This window comes from Symphalangus syndactylus, chromosome 14 (assembly GCF_028878055.3).
Source record: "Symphalangus syndactylus isolate Jambi chromosome 14, NHGRI_mSymSyn1-v2.1_pri, whole genome shotgun sequence".
Classification (NCBI taxonomy): Eukaryota; Metazoa; Chordata; class Mammalia; order Primates; family Hylobatidae; genus Symphalangus; species Symphalangus syndactylus.
In genome coordinates, this window is record NC_072436.2 from 114,630,924 (window position 1) to 114,646,609 (window position 15,686).

Sequence of the window (15,686 nt, forward strand, 5' to 3'; positions counted from 1 at the left end):
ACAGATTATTAAGCTCTCTTTTTTTTGAGATAGGGTCTCACTCTATCGCCCAGGCTGGAGCGCAGTGGTGCGATCACGGCTCACTGCAGCCTCGACATCCCAGACTCAAGTGATCCTCCTACCTCAGCCTCCCAAGGAGCTGGAACTACAGGCATGTGCCACCACACTCAGCTAATTTTCAAATTTTCTATAGAGACACGGGTCTCACTATGTTACCCAGGCTAGTTTCGAACTTCTGGGCTCAAGCAATTCTCCTGTCTTAGCCTCATAACAGGCGTGAGCCACCATATGCAGCTGAGACCCTATCTCTTTTTTTTTTTTGAGACAGAGTCTTGCTCTGTCACCCAGGCTGGAGTGCAGTGGCGCAATCTCGGCTCACTGCAACCTCTGTCTCCCAGGTTGAAGCTATTCTCCTCCCTCAGCCTCCTGAGTAGCTGGGATTACAGGCGTGTGCCACCACATCCGCCTAATTTTTGTATTTTTAGTACATATGGGGTTTTGCCATGTTGGCCAGGCTGGTCTCTAACTCTCAACCTCAGGTGATCCGCCGACCTCAGCCTCCCAAAGTGCTGGGATTACAGGCATGAGGCACCGCGCCTGGCCCTGAGACCCTATCTCTAAAAAAGCAGAAAAACAAAAAAAAACAAAAAAAAAGAAGTAACCCGCCGGGCGCGGTGGCTCACGCCTGTAATCCCAGCACTTTGGGAGGCCGAGGCGGGCGGATCACGAGGTCAGGAGATCGAGACCATCCTGGCTAACACAGTGAAACCCCGTCTCTACTAAAAATACAAAAAATTAGCCGGGCGAGGTGGTGGGCGCCTGTAGTCCCAGCTACTCGGGAGGCTGAGGCAGGAGAATGGCGTGAACCCTGGGGGGCGGAGCCTGCAGTGAGCCGAGATCGCGCCACTGCACTCCAGCCTGGGTGAAAGAGCGAGACTCCGTCTCAAAAAAAAAAAAAAAAAAAAAAGAAGTAACCCTTGAGACGTACCTTGTAGATGTAGGAGAGATGACAGGAATCAGAATGGATAAATGGTGGCAGATCCAGACCTCTGGCCCTTGACCTTGGCCAAGCCCTCTAAAATCTCTGAGCCTCAGTTTCCCCATCTATGGAATCGCAGTCCTCAGGGTGCCTATCACCACCGGCCTCTGTGAGGCTCAGTGGGAAGTGCACAGAAAAAGCTTCCAGCAGCACGTGGCTGGGAGAAAGAGCCCGCAAATGGTAGCTGTTATGAATGAAGCAGCCCACAGTGGGCAGGGCCCAGGCACAAGGCAGGAGTGATGGAGGGAGTGAGATCAGGATGACTTATGAACCCTGAGCCGGTGGCCTGGCGAGCATCTCTCTCCACTGGCGCTGGCTGGCTGAGCCTACAGAGCTGGGGCTGTCTGTGGGTGGGGTGTTTATTCTGGGAAGCGGCCCTGGCTGCTTCTCATTCCCTGCCCCAGGGAGAAAGGAGGGGTTCAAGTCAGAACCGAAGCCATGCTGGGCCTGGCATGTACAACACAGCGCCACCTGCCCGCAGGGCCCAGAGCTGAAAATGCCCAGGAGGTTCAGCCCCAGGGGCCTGGCTGGGACTTGCAGATGTGAGACACTCTCAGGGTGACCCACCTGACTCCCCAAGAACCTGTCCTGCAAAGCCTGAAATGCTCAGCTTTTGGAAGTCTAGATACTGGGTCCTGCATCCCAGGGCGGGGACGGGATGGGGCGCCTGGGCTAGGGGGGAGAGTTCTATCAGAGGTGGGGATGTCCCTGGTGGCAGCGCTGTCACCCTTGGGCTCCTTCATCAGAGGCGTGCTTCATGGAAGCCATGTGAGCTATGCAATTGCACAGGGCTGGCTCTTAGAAGGGCCTGAGTGTGGCTGAATGTTCTGCTGTCACCGTCTTGAAATTCTTAATCATTTTAGAACATGGCCCGCGAATTTTCATTTTACATTACGCAGCCTGTCCTGCCTTCATGGTTTCGTTTCTCCTAGCATGTAGCTTCTCCCTCCCATCAATGCGTGCAGACCCAACCTGCAGCCACATCCAGCAAGACAGGAGTGCCTTAGGTAAGCCTCATTTCCTGAAAAGCGGTGGGAGACATGCACCTGCCCCCCCAACCCAGCAGGACCAACCTTTCTGGAAAACCTGAGGCCGGCTGTGTGATGTGGGTGAGTCACTCAACTGCTCTGAGCTTCTCGGTATCATAATATTGCACAGATCCTTGGGAAGTTTAAAAGAGGTAGTTTTGGGCCGGGCCTGGTGGCTCATCCCTATAATCACAGCAGTTTGGGAGGCCAAGGCAGGTGGATCTCTCGGGGTCAGGAGTTCGAGACCAGCCTGGTCAACATAGTGAGACACGGTCTCTACTGAAAATACAAAAATTAGCTGGACATGGTGGCATGCGCCTGTAATCCCAGCTACTCAGGAGGCTGAGGCACGAGAATTGCTTGAAACCAGGAGGCAGAGGTTGCAGTGAGCTGAGATTGCACCACTGCACTCCAGCCTGGGTGACAGAGCCAGATGCCATCGCAAAATAAATAAATAAAAAGTAAAAGAGGTAGTTTTGGTTGGGCACGGTAGCTCACACATGTAGTGCCAGCACTTTGGGAGGCGGAGGCAGGAGGATTGCTTGAGCCCAGGAGTTCGAGAACAGCCTGGGCAAGATACTAAGACCCTGCCCCATCTCTGCAAAAACTTAAAAAATTAGCTAGTTGTGGTGGTGCATGACTGTAGTCACAGCTACTTGGACAGCTGAGGCGGGAGGATTGCTTGAACCCAGGAGGTGGAGGCTGCAGTGAGCTGAGATTGTGCCATTGAACTCCAGCCTGGGGGACGGAATGAGACCCAGTCTCAAAAAAAAAAAAAAAAAAAAAAAAAAAAAAAAAGGCCGGTCACAGTGGCTCACGCCTGTAATCCCAGCACTTTGGGAGGCTGAGGTGGGCGAATCGCTTGAACCCGGGAGGCAGATGTTGCGATGAGCCGAGATCACGCCATTGCACTCCAGCCTGGGCAACAGAGCGAGACTCCAACTCAAAAAAAAAAAAATTAAGATTATTGCAGGGCTGGGTGCAGTGTCTGACGCCTGTAATTCCAGCACTTCGGGAGGCCGAGGCGGGCGGATCACGAAGTCAGGAGTTCAAAACCAGCCTGGCCAACATGGTGAAACCCCATCTCTACTAAAAATACAAAAATTAGCCAGGCGTGTTGGCGCGCGCCTGTAATCTCAGCTACTCGGGAGGCTGAGGGAGGAGAATCGCTTGAACCCGAGAGGCGGAGCTTGCAGTGATCCGAGATCGCGCCATTGCACTCCAGCTCTGGGCGACAGAAGACTCTGTCTCGGGGGAAAAAAAAAAGATTATTGCAGGCGCTAACTTGGAGGGAGAGGAGTCCGCCCGGGATCCCTAAGGAACTGCCCCGGGGAGGAGGAGCCGTCCCTCCGTTGGCCCCGCCCCTCCCGCCTTCCGAAGGAGGAGATCCCCCGGGGCAGGAACGAGGGGGCGGAGAAGCGCGAGCGACACATTTTTGAGTCGTGACCAAGTGGAAACTCCCTCCCCGAGGCGGAAGCCGGGGGCGCCCCAATGGGGCCCAAGCCTCCGCCGGGGCGGGATTCCAGGCCAGGGGCCGGGGGCCGCCGGTGACCCGGGCCCCGCCTTTGGCCCGCCTCATGAATATGAACAAGCCGGCTGGGGAGCGGAAGTGCGAGGCGGCCCCAGGCTGGCTGGCTCCGCCGCTGACGGGGGGCACGAGTCCGGGGGGCGTGGTCTGGCCCGGACGCCCCTCCCCTACCCTCAAGCGGGGCCTGCTTCCGGCCGGCGCGCCCCGGACGTGACCTCGCGGGCGCGCGCCGGGAGCCGCCAGACTGGGCGCCGACAGCACCCTCCGGGGGTAGGCGCCCGCAGTCATTCTTTCCATCGCTGCGGACACGGGAGTGAGAAGTGAAACAGTCCTGTCCTCGTGGGGCTTACGTTCCAGGCGCAAGAGCCACAGGTAGTCGAATTGGGAAACCGCCTCGGATGTCACATAAGCGCCCAGGGAAGACAGTGCAGGCAGGGCCTCGCTGGGGAGGTGACTGGAGTCAAGACTCAAAGGAGGGAAGCGAGGGAACAAGCCATGCGAGGAACTAACGAAGGAACATTCCAGAAAGATTTCACATCCCAAGCCTAAGGTCCAGGGGCAGCAGGCATTGAGGCCGATGTGGCTGGAGTGGAGAGAAAGAGGAATTGAAAGGATGGAGTAGGGCCGGGCGCGGTGGCTCACGCCTGTAATCCCAGCACTCTGGGAGGCTGAGGCGGGCGGATCACTTGAGGTCAGGAGTTCGAGACCAGCCTGGCCAACATGGCGAAACCCCATCTCTACTGAAAATACAAAAATTAGCCGGGCGTGGGAGCGCGCGCCTGTAATCCCAGCTACGCGGGAGGATGAGGCAGGAGAATCGCTTCAACCCGGGAGGCGGAGGTTGCAGTGAGCCGAGATCGCGCCATTGCACTCCAGCCTGGGTGACAGAGCGAGGCGCTGTCTCCAAAAAAAAAAAAGGATGGAGTAATGACAATAATGGCTCACATTTTTTAGCAAGAGGTGGGTTCACTACCTATCTATCGTTATCTGGGGGGAAAGTAGGCTCTGAGAGGTCAAATAACTTGCCCAAGGTCACACAGCTTGTAAGTGGCCAGACCAGCATTGGAACCCAAGGGGACGGATGTCTGAAACACACCCAGGAGTCCCAAGGTGGGATGACCTTGACCAAGACAGGCCCTTTACCCCTTACCTCAGTTTCATCCCAAAGAGCTGCCCAAATGCAGCCTAAAATCAGGGCACAGAACAAGGGTGTAGCTGAGTGTTTGTGACGTCTGTTCTCCTGGGAGATGCTTTTGTTGTCTGGGAAGCACTTGTCACCTCTCCAGGCTCTGGGGCAGGTACAAGTGGCTTCGGGGAGGAAGGGTGGGAGCCGGGAAGAGGCTGCTTCTGGTGGCAGGAGGAGAGAGGGAGTGGGTGGGGGGCCCAGGCTGGCTGAGCGCTTTGGAGCATGACAAACGCAGTGTCAGCCAGGCAGCTGTGTCTGCTGCTAGCAACCGCGCAGGCAGCATCCCCCGCCATCCCTCTGAGCCTGGAGAGATTGAAACACTCACAGTCAGCGTGCCTGCTGCCCAGGTGAGGTGCAGAAGGCCTGGGGGTTGCCAGTCTGGGCTCTGCCTCGAGAAAGTGGCTTTTCTGCAGTAGGAAGCGGGGAGGAAGTGCTTTCACCCTTCTGCAAAGCTCTGTCTCTGCCTCTGGATCCACAGTGCTGCAGGCCTGAGGGCTCTCATGGGTACGGGCCTGGTGAGTCATCTAGAATTTGCCCCTTCCCCAGCCTGGTGCAGCCTCTAGTCTCGGCCTTTACGCTGTGCTGTAAAATGAGGCTGGGTCAGGAGTGGGACCCATCCTCCGTGTTTGAGGAGCTGGGCTATTACATGAGCCCCTACCTCAGGTCGCCAGCGAGTCAGAGGTCCTGGTGGGACCAGACCAAAATGGAACTTGCTCTCGGGCCCATTTTGAGAGGGAGACAGAGAAGTTAAAAGTACATGCACACACAGCTCTAAAGTAGCAGAAATGGCATTCAAGTCCAAAGCCTTTGACTCCAGGACGGGCACAGTGGCTCACCTGTAATTTCAGCACTTTGGGAGGCTGAGGTGGGAGGATCTCCTAAGCCCAGGAGTTCAAGACCAGCATGGGCAACATGGTAAGACCCTATCTTTATTAGCGGGGCGTGATGGCACACAGCTGTAGTCCCAGCTACTCTAGAGGCTGAAGCAAGAGAATCGCTTGAACCTGGGAGGCAGATGTTGCAGTGAGCTGACAGAGCAAGATTCCATCTCAAAACGAACAATCAAAAACACTAGTCTTGCCCGGCGAGGTAGCTCAGGCCTGTAATGACCAGCCTGGCCAACATGGTGAAACTCCTTCTCTCTCTTTTTTTTTTTTTTTTTTTTGAGACGGAGTCTTGCTCTGTCACCCAGGCTGGAGTGCAGTGGCGCGATCTCGGCTCACTGCAATCTCTGCCTCCCGGGTTCACGCCATTCTCCTGCCTCAGCCTCTCCGAGTAGCTGGGACTACAGGCGCCCGCCACCACGCCCGGCTAATTTTTTGTATTTTTGGTAGAGACGGGGTTTCACCGTGGTCTCGATCTCCTGACCTCGTGATCCGCCCGCCTCGGCCTCCCAAAGTGCTGGGATTACAAGCGTGAGCCACCGCGCCCGGCGAAACTCCTTCTCTACTAAAAGTACAAAAATTTGCTGGGCATGATGGCAGGCACCTGTAATTCCAGCTACTTGGGAGGCTGAGGCAGGAGAATCCCTTGAACCTGGTAGGTAGAAGTTGCGGTGAGCCAAGACTGTGCTGTTGCACTCCAGCCTGGGCAACAAGAGTGAAACTCCATCCCCAAAAACAAAAAAAAACACTAGTCCCAAGCCATAGCCATGTCTCCAACCTCACCGGCCAGGTTTCTCAAAAAAGTGGGCTACCTGAGGTCACCCACTCCTGCCGAACTCCAGGCGGGCTTCCTCATCCCTTGCTCTATCCTAAACTGGTCCTTAAGTGCCACTTCACACCCTGACGTCTTACAAGCTGAGACCCCACCAGCAGCTAGCTTTTCCTTTGTAGTTCCACCCACCTCCTAAATCTAGGAGCCGGGCGCGGTGGCTCACGCCTGTAATCCCAGCGCTTTGGGAGGCCGAGGCAGGTGGATCACGAGGTCAGGAGATCGAGACCATGGTGAAACCCCGTCTCTACTAAAAATACAAAAAATTAGCTGGGCGTGGTGGCGGGCTCCTGTAGCCCCAGCTACTCGGGAGGCTGAGGCAGGAGAATGGCATGAACCCGGGAGGCAGAACTTGCAGTGAGCTGAGATCGCGCCACTGCACTCCAGCCTTGGCGACAGAGTGAGACTCCATCTAAAAAAAAAAAATACCTCTAGGGTCCTGCCCCTCTGCCTGTAGCCCCTAAAACCGAATACTCCTGAAAGTTTTATCCTGGGAATCCCTTTCCTTGACACTTTAACTCAGTGGAAGAGGCAAAAATGAGGGGAACCCCCATCTCTACTTAAGAGTTCCCCACATATTTATTATTATTATTATTATTATTATTTTGTGATGGAATTTCGCTCTTTGTTTACCCAGTCTGGAATGCAATGGCACAATCTCAGCTCACTGCAACCTCCGCCTCCTGGGTTCAAGTGATTCTTCCACCCTAGCCTCCTGAGTAGCTGGGATCACAGGAGCCCGCCACCACACCAAACTAATTTTGTATTTTTAGTTGAGACGAGATTTCACCATGTTTCCCAGGCTGGTCTTGAACTCCTCAGGTGATCCGCCCTCTGCCTCCCAAAGTGCTGGGATTACAGGTGTGAGCTACCGCGCCCGGCTCAGAGTTCCCCATATTTATACTTGCCCTCCAGGGCACACTGGCCTTCATTTTTAGGGACTTGCTTAGTATCTGCCCTTGGGTAACCCACTGGAGCTTTCCAAATGGACTCCTTGATTGGAAGGGAATCTGGCTACACCTGTCACCCTAGGATGGACCAGCAGGGCCCTCCTTGAGGCTGCACTTGAAGATAGAGGAAAAAGTGTCATCTTTAAGAGTCCCACTGAGTAGCCAGGTTTCCCTGCTGGAAATTCCTGCCTTGTTTTCCTTTCCCTGGTAAAACTAGGAGAGCCACCTCGTTTTCCTGAGCCCTGAGCCCTCAGCGCCTGCCCCCACCCCTGTTGGTTCTACCTACACAGGCTTTTGGCCTCAGGGTTGCTTTGCACCATCCCCTTCCCCCAACCCAGGCAAGTTTGTTTCTGCTTCTCTCTTGCCCAGCCCTCATTAGCAGGCTTTGACACTTCTCAGCCGCCTGTCAGCTTTGCGGAGAACTGACATGTGAGCTGTGCCCAGGGACATCTGCTGAATGGGCGGGTCCCCTGCCGGACCAGCCCATCTGTCCCTCACTCAGTGTTCCTTCCGAGCTGAAGCTGCCCAGCATCCCCCATCTGTGTGAGTATTCACACAGCACTGGCCAAAGCCCTGTTGGGAATCACGTGATTCAGATCCTGGTTTTGCCCCTGTCAGCCTTAGGACAAGACAGATTTCTTTTTCTTTGTTTCTCCTGAGATAGGGTCTCACTGTATCGCCCAGGCTGGAGTGCAGTGGTGTGATCTCAGCTCACTGCAGCCTCAGCCTTTGGGGTTCTAGCAAGCCTCCCACCTCAGCCTCCCAAGTAGCTAGGATTATAGGCACATACCACCATGCTCAGCTTTTTTTTTTTTACATTTATATTTAGTAAAGACAGGGTCTCACTGTGTTTCCCAGGCTGCTCTCAAACTCCTGGCCCCAAGTGATCCTCCCGCCTTGGCCTCCCAAATTGCTAGGATTACAGGCATAAGCCACCATGCTCTGGCTACCCAACAAATTTCTTTTCTTTTTTTCACCCCCAAGACGGAGTCTCACTCTGTCATCCAGGCTGGAGTGCATTAGCGCAATTGGGGGTCACTGCAACCTCTGCCTCCTGGGTTAAAGCAGTTCTCCTGCCTCAACCTCTTGAGTAGCTGGAATTACAGGCACATGCCACCACGCCCGACTGGCTAATTTTTTTGTATTTTTAGTAGAGACGGGTTTCACCATGTTGGCCAGGCTGGTCTCAAACTCCTGACCTCGTGATCCACCTGCCTCAGCCTCCCAAAGTGCTGGGATTACAGGAATAAGCCACCATGCCTGGGCCACCCAACAGATTTCTTGAGGTGAGTTTTGGTTTCCTGGCATGGTATTGGCTATGTGAGCTTATCTGTAGTGTCTTTGGCAAACAGAATAACTTGTTTTGTATTACTGTGTTTAATCTTCAAAATTACCCTATTGAGTAGATTGTCACAATTAGGCCTGTTTTGTGGATGATGAGAGGGAGGCTTGGAGAAGCCACGTGGTTCATCCAAAAATGCAAAGCTGCAAAGTAGTGGAGGTGGGGTTCAAGTCCTGACGCTTTCACCACTGAGCGCCTGGCCATCCCCTGCTGCCATCCTCTCTTGGTTCTGATACTTCTTCTTTTTTTTTTTTTTTTTAGATGGAGTCTCACTCTGTCGCCCAGGCTGGAGTGCAATGGTGTGATCTCGGTTCACTGCAACCACCACCTCCCAGGTTCAAGCGATTCTCCTGCCTCAGCCTCCGGAGTAGCTGGACTAAAGGTGCCCGCCACCACGCCCGGCTAATTTTTTTGTATTTTTTTTAGTAGAGACAGGGTTTCACCCTGTTAGCCAGGATGGTCTCACTCTCCTGACCTCATGATCCACCCGCCTCGGCCTCCCAAACTGCTGGGATTACAGGCATGAGCCATCACACCTGGCCTTTAGGCCAGCTAATTTTAAGGTGCTCCTCTGAGTAGTGCGAACTGGGGGTCATGCGAGGGGGTCCTCAGTGAATCTGGGCAGAGTGTGGTGCTGCTGGGAGCCTGCAGCCCCTTTCAAACAGTCTGGTTCCTTGAAAGGTTAAACATGGAGGCCGGGTACAGAGGCTTAGGCCTGTAATCCCAGCACTTTGGGAAGCCAAGGCGGGCAGATCACTTGAGGTCAGGAGTTGGAGACCAGCCTGGACAACATGGCGAAACCCTGTCTTGATGTAAAAAAAAGAAAAAAAAAAAAATTAGCTGGGTGTGGTAGCAGGCACCTGTAGTCCCAGCTACCCAGGAGACTAAGGCAGGAGAATCCTTTGAATCTGGGAAGCGGAGGTTGCAGTGAGCTGAGATCAGGCCACTGCACTCCAGCCAGGGTGACAGAGTGAGACTCCATCTCAAAAAAAAAAAAAAAAAAAGTTAAACATGGAGTGACCATATGACGCAGCAGTGCCCCTCCTAGGTTTATATCGTGTATATCCAAGAGGAATGGGGACATACCTGCACAAAAACTTGCATGGGAATGTTCAGAGCAGCGTTATTCATAAGAGCCAAAAAGTAGAAACAACCATGTGTCCCTCACCTGATGAATGGATAAATCAACTGTGGTCTCTCCAAACAGTGGAATATGATTCAGCCATAAAAAGGAACGAAGCGGCTGGGCGTGGTGGCTCACGCCTGTAGTCCCAGCACTTTGGGAGGCCGAGGCCGGTGGATCACGAGGTCAGAAGATCGAGACCATCCTGGCTAACACGGTGAAACCCTGTCTCTAAAAAAATTAGCCAGGCGTGATGGCATGTGCCTGCAGACCCAGCTACTTGGTAGGCTAAGGCAGGAGAATTGCTTGAACCCGGGAGGCCGAGGTTGCAATGAGCCGAGATCGTGCCACTGCACTCCAGCCTGGGAGATAGAGTGAGACTCCGTCTCAAAAAAAAAAAAAAAAAAGAACGAAGCACCAATACATACTACAACATGGATGACCCTTGAAAGCGTTATGCCCACTGACAAGCCAGACACACAGGACGCATGTTGTGTGTTTCTGTTCATATGAAATTTCCAGAATAGGTAAATCCATAGAGACAGGAAGTAGATTAAGGGCTAGGGGCAGTGGCTTACATCTACAGGCATGAGCAGTTTGGAAAGCTGGGGCAGAAGGATCACTTGAGACCAGGAGTTCAAGACCAGCAGTTCAAGACCAGCCTGGGCAACAGAGTGAGACCCCATCTCTAAAAAAAATAAAGTTAGCTGAGTGTGGTGGCACTCAACCTGTAGTCCCAGCTCCGCGGGAGACTGAGAGGAGAGGATTGCTTGACCCTGAGAGGTAGAGGTTACAGTGAGCTATGATCAAACCACTGGGCAAAACAACGAGACCCTGTCGCTACAAATAAATAAATAAATAAAAAGATAAAGAGAGTAGCTTAGGGGTTGCCTGGGGCCGGGAGTGGTGGCGAGCATCGGGGAGCGACTCCTAAATGGAGTTTCTTTTTGGGTTAATGAAAATATTCCAAAATTGGTTAGGTGCAGTGGCTCATGCCTGTAATCCAAGCACTTTTAGGAGGCCAAGGCACGTGGATCACTTGAGGTTAGGGGTTCGAGACCAGCCTGGCCAACATGATGAAACTCCGTCTCTACTAAAAATACAAAAAAATTTAGCTGGGCCTGGTGGTGCTCACCTATAGCCCAGCTACTTGGGAGGCTGAGGCGGCAGAATCGCTTGAACCTGGGAGACAGAGCTTGCAGTGAGCCGAGATCATGCCACTGCACTCCAGTCTGGGTGACAGAGTGAGACTCCGTCTTGAAAAAAAAAGAAAAAGGAAAATACTCCAAAATTGCGGTTATGGATGCACAGATCTGTGGATATTTAAAAACAACTGAATCATCTACTGTGGTGTAATTGTAAAGTGGTGAATTATATGGATTATATCTCAATAAAGGTCTTTTTTTTTTTTTTTTTTTGAGACGTAGTCTTGCTCTGTCGCCCAGGCTGGAGTGCAGTGGCGCAATCTCGGCTCACTGCAAGCTCCGCCTCCCGGGTTCACGCCATTCTCCTGCCTCAGCCTCTCCGAGTAGCTGGGACTACAGGCGCCCGCCACCACGCCCGGCTAATTTTCCTTTGTATTTTTAGTAGAGACGGGGTTTCACCGTGATCTCGATCTCCTGACCTCGTGATCCGCCTGCCTCGGCCTCCCAAAGTGCTGGGATTACAGGCGTGAGCCACCGCACGTGGCCTGTTTCTTCCTTTTATAGCTCTTCCCACACTTGGAATTCTTTTCTGCCTCTGGACCTGAGTTTGTTTGGCTCTTGCCCAGCTGAGTTCCGTGAGGTTAGGGGCTTGTCTGTATCTTGTCTGCCACATAATAGGTGCTCAGTGCACACCTGTTGAATGGATGACCCATAGATATATTGATAACAGCTGTGAGTGGTTGGGAGCGAGTGAGCAGAGCAGGGCTGCTCAGGGTGTCTCCAGCCCCAGTGGCTTTCTCTCTGTTCCAGTTCCAGGAGAAAGGCTGTGGAAAGGAAGCCCGAAGTCGGGTCTGGCTGGGAAGAGGTGGGGGCTGGGGCGAGTGCCGGGTGCTGGGGCTGGGAGGAAGTCTGCAGCCAGGCTGCTGAGGGTGTGGCGTCTGTGTGTGCACCTTTGGAATGTGGCTGATTCACTCTGAGGGGAGCCATATGCTGCCGCCACCGCCTCGGATCTGACATCTGGAGGCTGAATTCCAGGAGGAGAGAGACAGATTCCTGCAAGCAGATGCCAACTTTGAAGGTCAAAGGAAGCAATGGAACTGCTTTAGGAGGGGGCAAGAGGGTCCAACACTCCCTCCAGGGGCTAGGAGGGAGGTGAGGCCCCCTCCCCAGACTTGCCCCAGCCCCTGATCTACCAGAGCCTCTATGGTGACGGCTGGGGCACAAGGAAGAGAGCATGAGCTTCAGCGTCCAGACCTCGATTCAAAGACCAGTTCCTGGGCCAGGCACAATGGCTCATGCCTGTAATCCCAGCACTTTTGGAAGCTGAGGTGGGAGGATCGCTTGAACCTAGAAGTTTGAGACCAGCCTGGGCGACATAGTGAGACTCCATCTCTACAAAAAAATAGAAAAATTAGCCAGGTGTGGTGGTGAAGGCCTGTAGTCCCAGCTACAGAAGCAGGAGGACTGCTTGAGCCCAGGAGGTGGAGGCTGCAGTGAGCCAAGATTGCACCACTGCGCTCCAGGCTGGGCAACAGAGCAAGACCCCCCCCATCTCAAAAATAAATAAATAAATAAATAAAATAAAGACCAGTTCCTTGACAGCTTGTGTAACTGCAGAGGCCAAGGGTCTAGCTGGGTCCGGTGCTCACAGGAACACTGGCTTGCATCTCCCGGCCAAGTTTCCTCCGTGTTTGCTTTGCTCTTGGGCCAGCGCTTCCTGAGAGGAGGCCCTGATGTCACAGACCTGTGAACCTCCAGCTTGTGTCTGCCACGGGTTCCAGCAGAATCCTAGGTTTGCCTCTCTTTGGCCGGAGCTGGGTCCCAACCCAGCCCTGTAGCAATCACCATACTCCTGGTGGGGCAGGCCTGGGTCAGGAGCCTGCCCAGCACAAGGTGATACCCCTGTAGCCCCATGGAGCAAATGGAAATGAGGGAGGCTGTCCCTTAAAATAACCACACTGGCCGGGCATGGTGGCTCACGCCAGGAATCCCAGCACTTTGGGAAGCTGAGGTGGAAGGATCGATTGATCCCGGGAGTTGGAGACCAGCCTGGGCAACATAACAAGACCCTGTCTCTACAAAAAAAAATTTTTTTTTTGAGATGGAGTCTCACTCTGTCGCCCAGGCTGGAGCACAGTGGCGTGGTCTTGGCTCACTGCAAGCTCTGCCTTCCGGGTTCATACCATTCTCCTGCCTCAGCCTCCCAAGTAGCTGGGACTACAGGCGCCCGCCACACACCCGGCTAATTTTTTTGTATTTTCAAAAAATTTTTTTTTAAATTAGATGAGCATAGTGGTGTGTACCTGTGGTCCCAGCTGCTTGGGAAACTTGAGACGGGAAGATGGCTTGAGGCCAGGAGGTTAAGGCTGCAGTGAGCCTTGATCACACCACTGCATTCCAGCCTGGTCAACAGAGCAAGACTCTATCTCAAAAACAAAACAAAAAAACATAAATACAAGAGCGACCTCCTAGCTCTGCTAAGCTGCCTCCACCATGCTGCCTGCCAGGCCCTGTGCTCAGCTTCATGGGCTTTGACGTCCCCAGGTGTCCCTTTGGTTGAGTCTCTCCCTTAAGCTCTCAGATGCTCATTTTCTTCATCTCTGAAATCTCCAAGCTTCTTTTCAGGATTGGATGAGACAATCCTGGCACATCCCTTGGCACAGGCCTTGCCCCAAAGAGGCAAATGATAGCTCACGTCTAGTTCCTTTCCCATCCTGACATCTAGGTTCTCTGTGATCTGCCTGTGGGCTTGAAGAATGGTGTGCCTGTGTGTGTGTGCATGTGTGTGTGTGGGTGTGCATGAGTGTGTCTGCACGCAGCAGCAGCAGCCCCCTTTCTGTTCTCTGAGGAGTTTTGTATTTGATTTCTCCTCCAGAGTCTTGGGGGCTCCACAGGAGAGATGGTGGAGGCAGGAAGAGCAGGAAAGGGATGAGGTTAGAAGCCTGGTCCCAGCTGGGGGCCTGCAGGCTCTGGCGTGCCCTGGGAGGCCCTCCCTGTACCTGCAGCTGCATCTGGGGCTGGAGGAGAAGCTAGGCATCCTCCCGCTCCAGGAGCTGCTGCCTGTCCCCCTCCCGTGCCACATGAGGACTGTGTCTGGTCGATTCACATTGGAGGGTCCCTGAATGAGCTTTGTCCATTACAGGACCTGTATTCTTGTTCCTGGAACCTGGGAGTGGGTCAGAAGGATGACTCACACCTGTAATCCTAGCACTTTGGGAGGCCGAGGCGGGCAGATCACCTGAGGTCAGGAGTTCAAGATCAACCTGGCCAATGTGGTGAAACCCCGTCTCTACTAAAAATACAAAAATTAGCTGGGCATGGTGGTGTGCATGCCTATAGTCCCAGATACTTGGGAGGCTGAAGTAGGAGAATCGCTTGAACCCAGGAGGCAGAAGTTGCAGTGCGCTGAGATCACGCCATTGCACTCCAGCTCCAGTCTGGGTGACAGAGCGAGATAGACAGAAAGAGAGAGAGACAGAGAAGAAGGAGGAGGAGAAAAGAGGAGGAGAAGGAAGAAAAAAGAGAGGGGAGAAGAGGCGGGGGAGGAGAAGGGGCAGGGGAGGGGAGAGTCCTGCAAGGTCTGGGCTTAGGAGACCAAGTTCCCAGAGCCAGAGCCTCCAGGACACCTCCAGAGAATCTTGGAACCTCTGGGAGAACAGAGAGATGCCAGCAATGAGATTTTCACTGCTGTCTGTGAGCCAGCAAAGTAAAGCAACTCCTGGAATTAGCTCGAGGTAGAGGGAACATTAGAACCTATGTACCACCCCCTGCACTCCATGACCTCCAGTCCTCTGCCCAGTGTCACGTATGCCTGCCCATCCCCTTCACACCACCGAGTCCTCCCAATTTCAGCTCAAACCCTGCCTCCTTGGAGAAGTCCTTCTAGACCGGCCACTAGAACCCTTGGTGGCATCTTGACGGCCGTGGGTTCAGTGTCTGTTTGGAGATTTGCGGGGACACTGCCTCTGTCAACACGGTGGTTGGCAGTTCTTTGCACAGCCACCTTTCCGGTCCCTCACCCATGTCCTGCATGCACCAAGAACTGCCTGAGTCAGTGCTCCAGGCTCTGGCAAGGCCACACTCTGCCAGGGCTCAGCTCTCTTCTGGGAGCGAGACGCTTTTTCAGGGTGCTCATCCAATCTCTTTCATTTTATAGCAGACTCCCTGAAGTTGGACACAGTTCTGAGAGCTGCATTTTCTGAGCTTTTACTAAGCGCTTTTAAAAAATTGAGCTATAGGACCAGGCATGGTGCCTCACACCTGTCATCCCAGCACTTTAGGGGTGCGGGGATTGCTTGAGCCCAGGAGTTGGAGACCAATCTGGGCAACATAGTGAGACCCTGTCTCAAAAAATAAAATAAAATCGGCTGGACACGGTGGCTCATGCCTATAATCCCAGCACTTTGGGAGGCCAAGGTGGGTGGATCACCTGAGGTCAGGAGTTTGAGACCAGACTGGCCAACATGGCGAAACCCCATCTCTACTAAAATATAAAAACTAGCTGGGCATGGCCGGGCGCGGTGGCTCACGCTTGTAATCCCAGCACTTTGGGAGGCCAAGGCGGGCGGATCACGAGGTCAGGAGACCGAGACCACGGTGAAACCCTGTCTCTACTAAAAATACAAAAAAAAT

The 15,686-nt window shown here is 53.6% G+C and overlaps 1 protein-coding gene across 2 annotated transcripts in view; it reads left to right on the plus strand.

Annotated features, from left to right (window-relative positions):
* Nucleotides 1–3,817: 3,817 nt before the first annotated feature.
* Nucleotides 3,818–15,686, plus strand: part of TFAP4 (transcription factor AP-4) — a 54,953-nt gene continuing 43,084 nt past the window's right edge. The window contains exon 1 of one of the 2 annotated variants that reach the window (XM_055242886.2): nucleotides 3,818–3,967. The gene's annotated coding sequence lies outside the window, so the exon portion shown is untranslated. The remainder of the gene's footprint in view (nucleotides 3,968–15,686) is intronic. The other variant, XM_055242887.2, reaches the window with a different exon arrangement.